Source organism: Oryx dammah, unplaced genomic scaffold (assembly GCF_014754425.2).
Source record: "Oryx dammah isolate SB20612 unplaced genomic scaffold, SCBI_Odam_1.1 HiC_scaffold_22, whole genome shotgun sequence".
Classification (NCBI taxonomy): Eukaryota; Metazoa; Chordata; class Mammalia; order Artiodactyla; family Bovidae; genus Oryx; species Oryx dammah.
The window spans coordinates 57,670,557-57,686,332 of NW_024070206.1; the positions used below are offsets into that span (position 1 = coordinate 57,670,557).

The 15,776-nt window shown below is 44.0% G+C and overlaps 1 protein-coding gene across 1 annotated transcript in view; it reads left to right on the forward strand.

Moving 5' to 3' along the window:
* ZNF407 (zinc finger protein 407) overlaps positions 1 to 15,776 on the forward strand; it is a 382,383-nt gene that overhangs the window by 802 nt on the left and 365,805 nt on the right. The gene's annotated exons all lie outside the window — the stretch shown is intronic.

Here is a 15,776-nt window from a genome sequence, read left to right on the forward strand (position 1 = left end):
CGGCCGCTCGGGTTCAAGCCGCCCGGCCCGGGACACAGACCGCCCGGGCTGCCGGCCGCCGCGGGTCCCGCCCGGTGCAGCCGGCGGGCGCGCCCTCCGTCCTCTCCGGCCGCTCGCCGGGGACCCGGCCGGGCGCCGCGGGCCGCAAAAGCGGCTGACCCCTGTCGGCTGCGCCGCGGTGTGAACGGCCCGGGTTGTTTTCCAGGGGAACTCTGCAACAGGACGCCTGGGCGGGGTGGCCACCCACGCGCACACGTGCAGGACTCCTTCATAGAGGATTGTAGCCCTGGCGCCGATCGAGGGAGAACTTTACAGTTTGAGCCCCTGGAACTGGTCACCGCCTGCACCTGCCCTGCGGTGAAGTGTTTGTTAGTCCAGTGGGAGGACCGGACGTATATTGAACAGAGCATCCTTAGGAGCTCGTTTGACAGATACTCTGTATGCTTCATTTAGCACAGCAGTCTTGTAGAGTAGGAATTATTCCCTTTTCACCAACGGAGACCCAGAGTAGATAACTTGGCCAACGTTAACATCGGGGATTCCACTCTCAAATGTTTGTTACTCATTCTTTTTCAAGTTTGTGTTCAAGTCCTCAGACACTAACTTGTGGCCTAGTCTGTGCAACCCCATGGACTGTAGCCCACCAGGCTCCTCTCTGTCCATGGGATTTTCCAGGCAAGAATACTTTCCCTCCTTCAGGGGATTTTCCCTACCCAGGGTTGGAACCCTGGTCCCCTGCGTGCACTGGCGGGCGTATTCTTTACCACGGAGCCACCAGGGAAGCCTTTTCAAGTTTGCTCCGTGTGAAATGACGGCCTCCTAGTGTCGCCGGTGGTGAACAGTAGGGCAGGACTCTAGTAGCTCGTGTCTTCTGATGTGACATGTGAGACAGCTGTGATGATTGCGGACAGCGCAGTTGCTACTGGTACCCCCCGCCCCCCTTTAAAAAAATTTATTTTCGAATAATTTCAAATTTGCACAAAAACTGCAAGATTGGACAGAGTTCCATTGTTGTTCAGCAAAGCACAGCCTCTGATTTGACTTAAACACTTCCTGCTTCCTGTCAGACACCCTTCTAAGGTGAAGGAGAGGTGAACGTGTTGCCCGAGATTATTTCAGGGCGGGTCGTGGAGACAGTTACACAGACAGATACAGTGCCTGCTGCTCAGTGCTGAAGTGGAGCGCGGGCCTACAGGGGGAGTGGTCACTGCGGGGGAGGAGCTCTTGAGAGCCTGCAGGGTGCAGCCTTGAGTGAGATCTCCAGGGTTAATGGGGGTTCCCTTGATTGATGGGACGTTTTCCCCAGCATTCATTCTAATTAGGTTTTATTAGAGGAGAGCTCTCTAGCCGTTATAAAACAGATTCTTCTAATCTGATTCTCCTCCCTCCCTCTCTCACAGCCCCTCAAAGAAGAGATCTGTTTTCTCAGGTATCACAGGGTGTGAGAAGAATCCCGGTTTATAAATCAATGAATAGGAGGATAAATTAAAGCCTTGTCGTAATGGAAATACCTAAGACCGATACATTTTGTTATTTTATTTTGAGTTTCTCAAGAATGTTTATTACACGAATATTTTAAGGAAAGAGGGTGGCACTTAGCTTGAAATGAAGGGGTATGTTTTAAATATAAATCTTAAAAGGTATCATAATTTACTGTGTGTGTTAGTCACAGTCGTGTCCAACTCTTGTGACCCCATGGACTGTGGTCTGCCAGGCCCCTCTATCCATGGGATTCTCCAGGCAAGAATTCTGGAGTGAGTTGCCATTCCCTTCTCCAGGGGATCTTCCTGACCCAGGGATTGAACCCAGGTCTCTGCCTGCACTGCAGGCAGATTCTTTACCATCTGAGCTACTTGGGAAGCCCAATGTAATTTATCAGTATATCAATTTTTGGTGGTAATATGATATGATATATAAATAATATATTATTTATCATTTTAACCATTTTAAGTGTACAGTTCAGTGACATTAAGTATGTTTACATTGTGTAGCCATCATTACCATTTGCCTCCAGACCATTCTTATCTTCTCAAACTGAAACTTAAAGTGTACTTTTTAAAAATGAAATACCGTACAAAAGATTCTTCCAATCAACAGTTTTTCATTTTCCTAAATAATTTCTTTCTTTCAGGAAAGAATTATTGCATAATGTCTCACTTGTACAACATTTCCTTAGACCTTTGGTAATTACAACCCTCCTTGAGTTTGTTATACTGTTCAGTGGAAGAGCAAGATATAATAATAGGCATTATGATTTTGGTTTTGAGTTTCATAGAGTTTATTGAAACAAAAAACATATATATTGCTAACATAAAGTCACAATAATTTTAAATATACAAAAGGAGAAATACTGTTCTTGGTCTCTGAAGGAATAGTGGGGTTATCATGCCAAGGTCCAGGGTCACTTGGGATCAGGCTGATAGAAGCTTGGATCAGGACAGAGCCAAGCACGTGTCAGTGTCTGATATAAACTGCAGATGTAGGAAGAATAAAGACAGAGCTTATATTTACGTTGGTATAGCTTAGGCCAAAGGTCTAGGAAACAAAACTTACTCTCTTTCATGCTTGCTAAATGCTTCCTCCGATCTGATCATGCTCATTATGATAGGTCACAGAGCACCCTTCTTCTGAACTGTAAGGTGGTGTCTAAGAGTCCCACGCCAGAGTCTTTGAGTGCCTTCGTCAGCTTGTGCTGCTCTAACAAAACTCCGTAGCCTGGTAGCCAAGCCAGCAGACGTTTGTTTGTCACAGTTCTAGAGGTTGAGAAGTCCAAGATCAAGGTGCTGATTCCTGCTGAGGGCTCTTCCTGGCTTGCACATGGCCACCTTCTTGCTCTGTTCTCATGTGGTGGAGAGCGAGAGAACGCTGGTCTTTCTTCCTCTTAAGAGGACACCAGTCCCATCTTGGGATCCTCGCCTTCATGACCTTACTAAGCCTACCTCCCAAAGGCCCTATCTCTAAATACTGTCACATTGGGCATTAGGGCTTCAAATTATGAATATGGGGTAGGGGTTGGGGGGCGGAAGTTACGACTCAGTCTGTAGAGACGGTTTCTTGGAATTTTTGTTATTATGTGAAACTCCTCCAAAACAGACTTGATACAGAACAAGTAGAAAACTGTAAAATCAGAGTTTATATGACTTTCATTAAAGATTATGCAGCTTTATTTAAAATTATGAAAAATATGACTCAGAGACCAGTTGATGAAGAACTTTTGTTTCTTTTCGACGAAAGAGAAATATGTGAGATGCCGTGGATCTTTTTTTCACTTTTGGGCCTCATAGAGTTGTCACCTTTTAGAGGGCATAAGGGCTGTGGAAGTGATCTATTTCGTTCCCTCATTGTCTGATGAGGAGGCTGAACCCCACAGAAGCTAAGTGACAGATCCGTCTCAGAAATTAGTGGCAGAACAAGGATTAGAATCAGGCCTCCTGGCTTACAGGCCAATCTTTCTGCTCTTTGAAGCATCAGTATTTCTCAAATTTAAGGTGCATCGGAGTCACCTGGGGGGCTTGTGAAAACATGGACGTTGGACATCACCCGGGGCTCTGCTTCAGCAGGTCTGCACAGGGCCTGGGAATTCTTACTTCTGACAGGTCCTGGATGATGTTGAAGCTCTTAGCTTCGAGACCACACTTTGGGAACCTGGTCTCACGTGAGTTGCCTTTGATCTCTTATAAGAGGAGCGCAAGTAAAGCACAGGTTTTACCAGCCTCACCTTTCCCCTCGTTCTCATTACGAACAGTAGTGCACCAGTGTCGTATGATTGGATGAAAATAGAAAGGACTAGACACGGGGTATTTTTCCAGTCATTTTGGCATTTTCAGGGGTAATTTTTGGAGATGACTCTAGTGGTCAGAGACACTATTGAAAGGACCTAATATGATTGGATGAAAATAGAAAGGACTAGACATGGAGTATTTCTCAGAGTCATTTTGGCATTTTCAGGGGTAATTTTTGAAGGTGATTCTAGTGGTCAGAGACACTTGCTATTGAAAGGGGTACACTTCAGCTGTGAGAGCCCCCAATCTTACCAACATTCACACCGAAAACGGTGTCCAGACTGACTGCTGGATTGTCTGGGAGTAAAAAGTTACTTCCAGTGTCATTTTTCTATGCTTTTCTGTTTATGTACTAAAATGTTCTTTTCTTATATATCAAAATCTTGTCAAGCCCAAACACAGTTTGTGCCTATAATAGATGTTAAAAAAATGTAAGTTGAATTGAATTCAAAAAGAGTAAAGGGGAAATAAAATAAGGTAGGTCATTTATCTGGAAAGTTACTCTGCTCTCTAGATTATCCTATTCATGGACTTTTATTGAATAATTGTCATTTATTCTGCTTTAAGCCTTATTTGTAATTGCTGCGGTTTCTTAGCAAAGTTATTGGGAGAGGTAGTGTATTTTTATGTTAGAGTTAATGAGTGGTCCCCGTACATTTTTACCTCTCATCTTAAATAATTTTTAAACGCTTTTTACTTTGAAATAATTTTGGAATTACAAAACAATTTCGAAAACAGTCCAGAGAGTTTTATAACCTTCCAGCCAGGTCCCTGATGTTAACATCTTATGTAACCAGAGCGTAGTTAGCAAAACCAGGCTGTTGATACAATTGAAGACCGTATTTGAGTTTCAGCTCTGATGTCCTTTTCTTGGTCCAGCATCCAGTCCAGGACCTCCTTGGTACACAGTTACCCTGTCTCCTGCAAGGAGATTCAAGCAGTCCATCCTAAAGGAAATCAGTCTTGAATATTCCTGAAAGGATTGATGCTGAAGGCGAAACTCCAGTACTTTTGGCTACCTGATGTGAAGAACTGACTCATTGGAAAAGACCCTGATGCTGGGAAAGATTGAAGGTGGGAGGAGAAGGGGACGCGACAGAGGCTGAGATGGTTGGATGGCCTCACTGACTCAATGGACATGAGTTTGAGTAAGCTTCTGGAGTTGGTGATGGACAGGGAGGCCTGGCATGCTGCAGTGCTTGGGGTCACAAAGAATCGGACACAACTGAGTGACGGAATTGAACTGATCATATCTTTGCAGTCTCTTCCAATCTGTGACAGTTCCTTTTAGGTTTATATTCTTTGGCCTTGATACTTCTGAAGAGTGGTGGTGATGTTGGTGTTCAGTCAGTAAGTTGTATCTGACTCTTTGTGATCTCATGGACTGCAGCATGCCAGGCCTCCTTGTCTATCTCCAATTCCTGGAGTTTGCTCAAACTCATCTCCTTTGAGTCAGTGATGCCATCCAACCATCTCATCTTCTGTCGTCCCCTTCTCTTCCTGTCTTCAAATTTCCCAGCATCAGGGTCTTTTCCAATGAGTCGGCTCTTCGCATCGGTCAGCCAAAGTATTGGAGCTTCAGCTTCAGCATCAGTCCTTCCAGTGAATATTCAGGACTGATTTCCTTTAGGATTGACTGGTTGGATCTCCTTGCAGTCCAAGGGACTCTCAAGAGTCTTCTCCAACACCACAGTTTGAAAACAACAATTCTTTGGCACTTCTGAAGAGTCCTGATCAGTTCTTTTGTAGACTGTTAGTGAGTTTGAATTTGTGTCATCTTCTTTCAGGATTAAATTGAGGGTTAGGTGTTTTGGGCAAGAATACCCCAGTGGTGAAGCTTGCCCTCAGTGCGTCACACTGGAGTGCACGTGATGTCGGTATATCTTATCAGTGGTGAATGTTACCTTTGACCTCTTGGTTGAGGTGGTGTCTGACATCTTTCTGTGCTCTATGGTTAAACATTTTCTCTTCATAATTACTGACCCTGCTAATGACTGATTTTGGTGCATAAGTTTTAAATAAATGAACATCTAATGTCAGAATCCTTTGAGGCTGACGTGAACTGTGGGAGATTTCTTGGGAGGCTTCACTGCATTTGTTAGACAGCAGGAAGGACAAGAGTGTCACTGTTGGGAGACCAGTTATTGGCTCAGCGACTTGTCTGTGGTTGCAGTCAGTGTCCGTCTTGAACTGGCAGTGGTGGGAGCTGTTGGTCGGAATTGTGTTGCTATGGTTCTGTCTCAGGTGTGTTTTCCAGTGCACAGCCTTCCAGGATCGGCTGCATTTCCTGGAATCCTCGTGGGAGATGGATGGTCATCACAGGGCCTCACCACCCCTCATCTCCCCCTGCCCACCCCTGGCCCGCCCCGGGGTGCTGGGGCATGTGTTCTCCTGGCTGATGAAACTGTTGGCTGTATTACACATCTCTCCCTGTAACTTGGCTTTGCTTTCGAAATGTGTGTGCCTTTAATGTCCCAGCCCGAGTCAGCTGGAAGATACATACCTGGATTGTCTCCTCCCCAGGCCTGAACGCTGCTAGGAGGCAGGGAACAGACCTCTTTCTCTTTAACCAGTAACTTGCTTGGTACCTGGTATAAAGAGACACTCAATAAATATGTTACGCTGTGAAAGTGCTGCCCTCACACTGCCAACAAATTTGGAAAACTCAGCAGTGGCCACAGGACTGGAAAAAGTCAGTTTTCATTCCAATCCCAAAGAAAGGCAATGCAAAAGAATGCTCAAACTATCACACAATTGCACTCATCTCACACGCTAGTAAAGTAATGCTCAAAATTCTCCAAGCCAGGCTTCAGCAATATGTGAACTATGAACTTCCTGATGTTCAAGCTGGTTTTAGGAAAGGCAGAGAAACCAGAGATCAAATTGCCAACATCTGCGGGATCATGGAAAAAGCAAGAGAGTTCCAGAAAAACATCTATTTCTGCTTTATTGACTATGCCAAAGTCTTTGACTGTGTGGATCACAATAAACTGTGGAAAATTCTGAAAGAGATGGGAATACCAGACCACCTAACCTGCCTCTTGAGAAATCTGTATGCAGGTCAGGAAGCAACAGTTAGAACTGGACATGGAACAACAGCCTGGTTCCAAGTAGGAAAAGGAGTACGTCAAGGCTGTATATTGTCACCCTGCTTATTTAACTTATACACAGAGTATATCATGAGAAACGCTGGGCTGGAAGAAGCACAAGCTGGAATCAAGAGTGCCAGGAGAAATATCAATAACCTCAGATATGCAGATGACATCACCCTTATGGCAGAAAGTGAAGAGGAACTAAAAAGCCTCTTGATGAAAGTAAAAGAGGAGAGTGAAGAAGTTGGCTTAAAGCTCAACATTCAGAAAACTAAGATCATAGCATCTAGTCCCATCACTTCATGGGAAATAGATGGGGAAACAGCGGAAACAGTGTCAGACTTTATTTTTTTGGGCTCCAAAATCACTGCAGATGGTGATTGCAGCCATGAAATTAAAAGAGGCTTACTCCTTGGAAGAAAAGTTATGACCAACCTAGATAGCATATTCAAAAGCAGAGACATTACTTTGCCAACAAAGATCCATCTAGTCAAGGCTATGGTTTTTCCAGTAGTCATGTATGGATGTGAGAGCTGGACTGTGAAGAAGGCTGAGCGCTGAAGAATTGATGCTTTTGAAGTGTGGTGTTGGAAAAGACTCTTGAGAGTCCCTTGGACTGCAAGGAGATCCAACCAGCCCATTCTAAAGGAGATCAGTCCTGGATGTTCATTGGAAGGACTGATGCTGAAGCTGAAACTCCAGTACTTTGGCCACCTGATGCGAAGAGTTGACTCATTGGAAAAGACTCTGATGCTGGGAGGGATTGGGGGCAGGAGGAGAAGGGGACGACCGAGGATGAGATGGTTGGATGGCATCACCAACTCGATGGACATGAGTTCGGGTGAACTCTGGGAGTTGGTGATGGACAGGGAGGCCTGGCGTGCTGCGATTCATGGGGTCGCAAAGAGCTGGACACGACTGAGCGACTGAATTGATGTTATGTGTGCATTTTGTAACTGTTTTTCTGAATGTTCCCAGAGTACTGTGAACGTTTCCCCACGTCAGTGCAGCTCTGTAATATGCACAGAATTTCAGTGTGGACGTACCACAGCAGGTTCGTTAACCAGTGCCTGTCACTGGGTATTGGGTTGCTCCTGATTCTTTGTGTTGTAAAGATGTCCGTGGTACATATCCTTAATATATCCTTGAACACGTATTTTGTCCAGTGATTTTTTTAAGGTGAATTCTGTAGAGTCATTGGTAGCTCAGAGAAGATACACGTTTGAAAATTTCTGATTATCAATTGTAAAATAACCCTCTAGAAAGGTTGTAAAGGTTTATATGCCATCCAGTACTATTGAGAATGCATATTTTCCCACACTTTCCCCATTTCCCCAATGCTTAAGTCTCTCTTGCTCTTTTTTTTTTTTAAGAATAAGACAACATTGAATTTTTTGGGGTATTTTTTTAAACTTACTTTTTAATTGATGGTTTTTTACAGAAGTGTGTTGGTTTCTGCCAAACATCAAAATGAATCAGCCATAGGTATGCCTATGTTCTCTCCCTGCCATCTCCCTTTTGGGGTATTTTTAAAGACTCTGTCTGAAATGTGGTGGCTAGGGATCATATTCTGACTAATTTGCTAAACCTTCCAAGTTTTCCTGTTGACAATGTCTAGTTTTTTGTTTGCCTCAATGAGAGATCAGTATAAACCTCAATAAAGTAGTGATTCACACCTACCACTAGTTCACTTGGGGCACATTTGGTGTCTAGTAATGGTTGGCTGTGACTGTGGCCCTTACCAAACAGGGGCCTTCTTATCCATGGGATGCATTTCTAATTCATATCATTCACCAAAATCAGTTAGAGGCTTACAAGTAGAGGGCACAACTGTGAAACTTTTAGAAGACAGTGTAGGGGAATAGTCCTGTCACTCTGTTAGAGGGAAGAGATTCTTAAGCAAATCGTAGTAGGTGCAGACCATAGAGGGAAAGACTGATATTTGACAACATTCAAATCAACAACTTTTGCTTATTGAAAGAAACCATCAATAAGGTGAACAGAAAAGTCACAAGTGAGAATAGCTCTTTTCAGTACATTACTGTATGTGGTGCTCAGTTGTGTCTGACTCTTTTGTGACCCCATGGGCTGTAGCCCCCCAGGCTCCTCTGTCCATGGAATTTTCCAGGCAAGAATACTGAAGTGGTTGCCACTTCCTTCTCCAGGGAATCTTCCTGACCCAGAGATCAAACTTGAGTCTCCGGTGTCTCCTGCATTGCAGGCAAATTCTTTACCACTGAGCCACCAGGGAAGCCCAGTATCAGTAATTAGAGAAATGCAAATTAGGGCCATGGGGTTGCAAAGAGTTGGACACAACTGAGCCACTGACATACACATGCCTTTATTATTCTAGCGTGTGACAGTCTTGAAAGCAGGAAAAGTAATTGCGTTTTGTTTTAATTCTAAGGACTGTATATTCCATTTCATTAGGAAGTGGTCGTATCATGCTGTAGGATTTAGGAAACCATTACTTCTTTGCTTAGGTTGCTAAGAAGGGCACTTTTGAGAAATCTGCCTTCCCCTATTTTTTTTTCTTTCTTTCTTACCTTTGATAACTTTTTTTGGAGTGTCGTATGTATACCATATTATGAGGACTGTTTTTTAAATAAACATTACTTATGCTGTAAACCTTAATTTAAGCCATCATGATGTGACATGATGAAATGAGCAAGTATAGGGACAATAAAAAGATGGTTCTAGAAGCCTGAAGTCAAATTGCATGTCCTGTGGAACCAAATAGCTCCACTATTTTTGTTTGATATTCAGAGTGCTGAAATTGTCTAAAACACGGGAAGTGTCAAGCGTTTGTAATGATGTAATGCCATCCTTTCTAGCAGAGCCAGTCCCTCACTAAGGAGCCAACAGCCCGTGAGAGTCCTTCCATAGTGGGATGTCTGCATTTCAGACTCACGTGGTGCTTGTCGCAGGTCCCTGACGGGCACGTGTGGAGCGCAGGCCTCTTCAGATGGAGTTTAGGGGGTTCAGCTCTTCTTGTTTCAGCTGTATTTTGCTAAAGTGAGACAATCTCAGCCCTGATTCTCAGTGCTTTGCAGTGTATTTGATGTTCACACTTTTCTTTTGTTTTCCCTTATATGCTGTACATTCCCCCTTTTGTTAAAAAGCAAAGTAGTTTTAGATAAAAACAAGCAAACTAATAAGAAACCTCCTTGGGAAAAGACGTTGCTTAACACAGTTGGAGTAACACCAGTATGATCATCCAGTGTAACCAAAGCCTAGCCTACTTTTCAGTTACTAAATATAATGAAAACTGAGTTTTAGACCTGCAACAAGCAACAAACCACTCCTTCCAAGTGTTCAGTTCAGTTGTGAATTACTGTGGATTAGGGATCAGAGTTTGATATATTGTTATTGGATCAGTTATTACAGAATGAAGAATCACAGCTTTATAGGACTGTATAAAATTATAAAACTGTTAGAATTTAAACTAAGGTGTAATGTATGTCTAAAAATAGTCTAGAAAATTCAGATCATTCAAGGAGAGGTAGTGGAAATTATAGTCTTTCAGAAAATGAGATCGAGTGGCTTTCATTGAGAATCTTCAGGGTCCATAATCTGGCTTCCCATGGGGTAGTGTTTAAAACCCTAGGATTTCCAGGTTGAGACAGACTGAGGCAGTGTTTGCTGAAAGTCACTTTCGGAATAATGTGTGGCCAGTTATTAGGTAGGCAAATGAGACTGGAATCGTGTGGGGGCCCTGTTTAGGGCAGTACATTTTTCTCTGTCCTAACTCACCTTTTTTGCTCTCCTCTCCACCTCAGCTCTCTGTGGTAAATGTGTGTTAAGTATACAGGTTTTCTTGAGGTTAGGAGGGACTTTTAGCCAGTGGGCCCAAATCTGCCTCATCAGAGTCATCCAGGGAGTTCTTTAAAACCACAGGTTTTGTCAGCACCCCAGATATTAGAATCTCTCACGTGTAGGCCCAAGGGACTCATGTTTTGATGATTAGCTAAATTTTCCAATGATTGGTATTTTCTGTAAGTCTCTTTGTTTTACAAATATGGAACTAATGGCTCTAAGCATTCTCTTAAAGGGACAGCTGCATTTATCAAACCAGGTTTTGGGAAGTCTCCTAAAGACCAAGCAACAAATAAAGACCAAAACCCTTCATTAATGGTAGAATGGCCAGTAGTGTGATAATTTTTGGATTGGTGGCAGGGATGGCTAGCTGTCCACCTGACTCAGGCCTTCCCTTCCACACAGGCCAGGTGTGTGGCTCCAGGGGACATTGCAGATTTTCTTGCAGCGAAGCAGGAATTGAGTGGAAGTGGCAGATGCCGCTTGGGGGTCAAGGCTTTTAAAGAGGCAATGCCCTGCCTCTTTGCTGCTTCTGTCAGGGGGATGCAGAGAATGGGCGAGCTCTGAGTCAGAGCATCCGGATGGAAAGCGCCAGGATCTCGGAGTCACACATTCCTTCTCCACAGATTGGGTTGGCCAGGAGCAGCCTGCCTGCCGACCTGCTTACCTGGGGCACTGGCCTGGGGAGTTACAGGAGCGAGATGCGAACCTGTGTCTGAGCCACGTGCAAGTCCACTTCTTACGCGATTATGGTAGTAGGGCGTTAGCTTCTTGTTAGGGTGATTCTAGCTGCTGTGTGTGCTGTGCTTAGTCACTCAGTCGTGTCCAACTCTTTGCGACCCCATGGACTTCAGCCCTCCAGGTTCCTCTGTCCATGGGATTCTCCAGGCCAGAATACTGGAGTGGGTTGCCCTGCCCTCCTCCAAGGGAACCTTCCCAACCCAGGGATCAAACCCAGGTGTCCCGCATTGCAGGCGGATTCTTTACCGTCCAAGCCACCAGGGAAGCCGCGGTACTCAAATCTAAAGGAAAGCTCTGAATGTGTAGAAAATAAATATTTTGTAGTTTTCCTTCTCCACATATTGGGTTGGCCAGAAAGTTCATTTGGGGTTTTCCATGAGATCTTACAGAAAACTTAAAACGAACTCTTTGGCCTACCCAATATATACTTCTCTTATTTAATTCTCAGGATGTTTAATTCTCAGTATACAGAGTTAGGACATTTCGTTGGCCACAGTGTTTTCTGAGAGATGTCATCAGGGTGCCAGTACTCACGTGTGAAAACTAGGGAGTGAGGGCGCGTGTGAAGGCTTGCCAGTGGAGGGGCAGGGACTGACTTTCCAAACACCCTGATTTACTGACAAATTTAGAGTGGAGAACTCTTAACTATTTTAATTGATTTCTTAGAATATAATTAAAAAATTAGTAAATGAGTAAGATATATGTAAGCAGAGTTTTCCATACTTTAGTTGTTTTATTCTTTCATTGTTTTTGCTATATTTTATGTCATAGTATTTTACCTATTTTTTTTTCAAACTTAGCCTTGCCATAGGAAGTAACACAGGTGGAGTCATAGGCTGGTATCTCATTTTTTTCCTAAAACACTTGCTAAAAACACATACTTACTTGAAAAATCCTCCTTGTGCTATGTAACTTTATTGAAGGCCACTACTGTATTTCTATCATACTTGGTAATACTGTTCACATGGTGAGTACTCTTTAGTGTCCTCAGTGCTTAATCCACAAGGTTCTGATGGAAGCGAATGCAATCAGCTGGGAATTGGCAGGCCTGCGTGTCCGGTGGGGCTTTGGGACAGCGTTTTCCTATTCACACCATAGACTGCTATCGGTACTCTGTTTGCTACTGGAAGTAGTCATTAGAAAGTCAGTTCCAGAAACCTTGGTTCCAATTCAAGGGAAAATCCTATTTGTCTAGAACCATTCTCTGTACCAAAACGTGTGTCAGTCAGGGTTTTCTAGAGAAAGAGAACCAGTAGGATGTATGCATGCTGTGTGCTAAGCCACTTTCAGTCGTGCCCGACTCTTTGTGACCCCGTGGACTGTAGCCCACCAGGCCCCTCTGGCCATAGAGTTTCCCAGGCAGGAATCCTGGAGTGGGTTGCCTTACCCTTCTCCAGGGGATCTTCCTGACCCAGGGATCGAACCCAACTCTCTTACATCTCCTGCACTGGCAGGTGGGTTCTTTACCACTAGCACCACCTCAGAAGCCTGATAGGATGTATACAGATATATATCAGGATTTTTTTTTTTTTTTGGTAGGCATTGGTCAGTGTGAATATGGAGGCTTGGAAGTTCCACAATCTCTCTGTAGCATGGAGAAACAGGAAAGCTGGTGACAATTCAGTCTGAGTTTGATGGCTCAAAAACCATGAGCGTTGATGTTTGAGGAGAAGGTGGATGTCCTAACTCAAGGAGAAAAAGCAAATTTGCCCTCTGTCCACTTCTCCATCATTTTGTTCTATTCCAGCCCTCAACAGGTTGGGCACTGCCAACCCACACTGGTGAGAGGAGATCTTTATTCAGTCTACTGTTCAAATGCTCCTCTCTTCCAGAAACATCCTCCCGGATGTACCTGGAAAGAATATCTTACCAGCTCTCTGTGCAGCCCCGAGCCATACACACAGTTAACTAGCACAGTGCTTTTGGTCAGCCGACCTAGGATGCCCTTAATGGCACGTTTTCCTGCCACCAGAGGATCAGTCTGAGAACACGTGTCACATTTCGTTGTCATGTCTGTGTGTGTGTGTGTGTGTGTGTGTGTGCTCAGTCGTGTCTGAGCCCGTGGACTATAGCCTGCCAGGCTTTTCTGTCCGTGGAATTTTCCAGGCAAGAATACTCGAGTGGGTTGCCACGTGTCTCCTCAGCCTCCTGTAATCTGGAGCATTTCCATAGTCTGTCTTTGTCTGACACTGACATTTGTGAAGAATGCAGTCCTCCCCACTTTTTTTTTTCATCTTCAAATAAAGCATTCCTCGCTCTGGGTTGTCTGCTGTCTCGTCTCCGTTAGCTGCAGGTTCGCCGTTCTCAGCTGCAGTGAGCCCAGGCGTCCTGCCCTCCTCAGGGTGCTTGTCTGCAGGCAGCCCATGTCCACCTTCACGGCTGAGGTTACTTCTGATCACCCCTGCAAGATGTAGCTGGTGTAGCCACTGTGCAGTTACTCAATTTGTCATCTTCCCTTACAACAAATAAGCAGTGTAGGGAGATGGTTTAATGCCACTCAGATATTCTGCATATCAAAATTACCCCCCTGGACTTGGCATCCATCTTCCCTGATACAGTTTTTGTCAAATGATTTTCTGTCCCCTGTACTCCCTCCACGTTTACCGGCTGGTCCTCAGCATTGCTCTAAACAGAGCCGTGCCTTTGCCCTGTCAGTCCATCTGTTTGTCTGCTTGCCTGTCTGTCTCCCAGTCGTCAACATGGACTTCTTCATTCCTATGTTTAATGGTACTTAATTATTACGTACCTACCATGCCTCAGGCCTAGATCCCGCCAATCCTCAGGAGCCCAGGGTCTATTCAGTGGGGATGGAATGGGAGGCCAAGACGAGGGTGCCAGCTGTGCCTGCTGTTCCTGGGCTGCCTTCTCCTTTCTGAGTTTAGTGGGCAGTCCAATGGCCACAGGGAAATTTCTTGGTATCCCTGGGTGTTTGACTAAAGTTAGACCCCAAACATCTCTGGTTTTTGCAAGTCACCCCCTAATCTTCCTTTATTTGTGGTATTTTGATTCTCAATTTAGTCCAAGAACCACAATCATAAATGTATTTCTACCTGAGTGCTTGCTCTTCCTTTCTTGAGAGGAATCACCATTTTCCATTACTTAACCATGTGTAGGGACTTTTTTAAAGCTTCCCCCATAGTCTTCCTCCCAAAGTAATACATGTAGGAAAGCATATAGAAAAAATCCAGGAAGAAGAAGGAAAAATTACCTGTAATTTCACTATCCAGTTTGGGTGTGTGGGAAACTATTAATCTTATTAGATAACTAGCCTTGATTAGAACTATATCCATTTTTAAAATTTAATGCTGACATTTTCTCTTTTCTAAATATACTTTCTTAACACTCAGGTCTTTGGTACCTAATAATTTACATTCCAGCTATCTTGAGGCATGATAATTTTATATCATGTGTTAGCTTATTGACAGTTGGAATTAATGTTTTCCAGATTTCTTCCAAAATTAGTAGTTTTTGTCCTTTTTTCCCTGGCAGTTCTTTGATTAGTCATTGTATTAATTCATCTCTTCTCAGTGGACCTTGATGAATCTAAGCAAGAACAGTGTAGAATATGTTTTAGCTGTTTTTAGTTTTCGGAGAAGGCAGTGGCACCCCACTTCAGTACTCTTGCCTGGAAAATCCCATGGATGGAGGAGCCTGGAAGGCTGCAGTCCATGGGGTCGCTGAGAGTTGGACATGACTGAGCGACTTCACTTTCACTTTTCACTGTCATGCATTGGAGAAGGAAATGGCAACCCATTCCAGTGTTCTTGCCTGGAGAATCCCAGGGATGGGGGAGCCTGGTGGGCTGTCATTTATGGGGTCGCACAGAGTCGGATACGACTGAAGCGACTTAGCAGCAGCAGCAAAGTTAGTTTTCCTCCATATTTGTATTTTTGGAAGTAGCCTTTTCCTTCATATTTTTCCTGCTGGAATGAAAACCAGTTTCATTCTTTTTCTTCTAGTTGAGTGGTCACCAGTTTTTTACTGTCAGTGAGAGATTTTCTCATGGAATGTAGAAGTCTTACATGGAATGAGGAAACTAGGGCTCAGAAAAGTTAAATATTCGTCATGTGTCCTGCAGCGTGTTGGAATACCTGGGCCGCCTCACTTGTTCATTCGTTTTTTGTTTTTTTTTTACTGGCGTTTTACATTTTCAGTGTCAATCTATTGTGTTTCTGTATTTTTTTTCCTCCTAGTTGCCTTCCCTTCCTCAGCGTTCGTATGCTGTGTGCTTCATTCCTTTGCCTTTTGAATAAGATGAAAGGAAAATTTAAGGAAAGTATACTAACGTTTATTACAGAATGCTTTTCTTTATGGCTGCATTATAAATTCTTGAAAATAAAGGGTC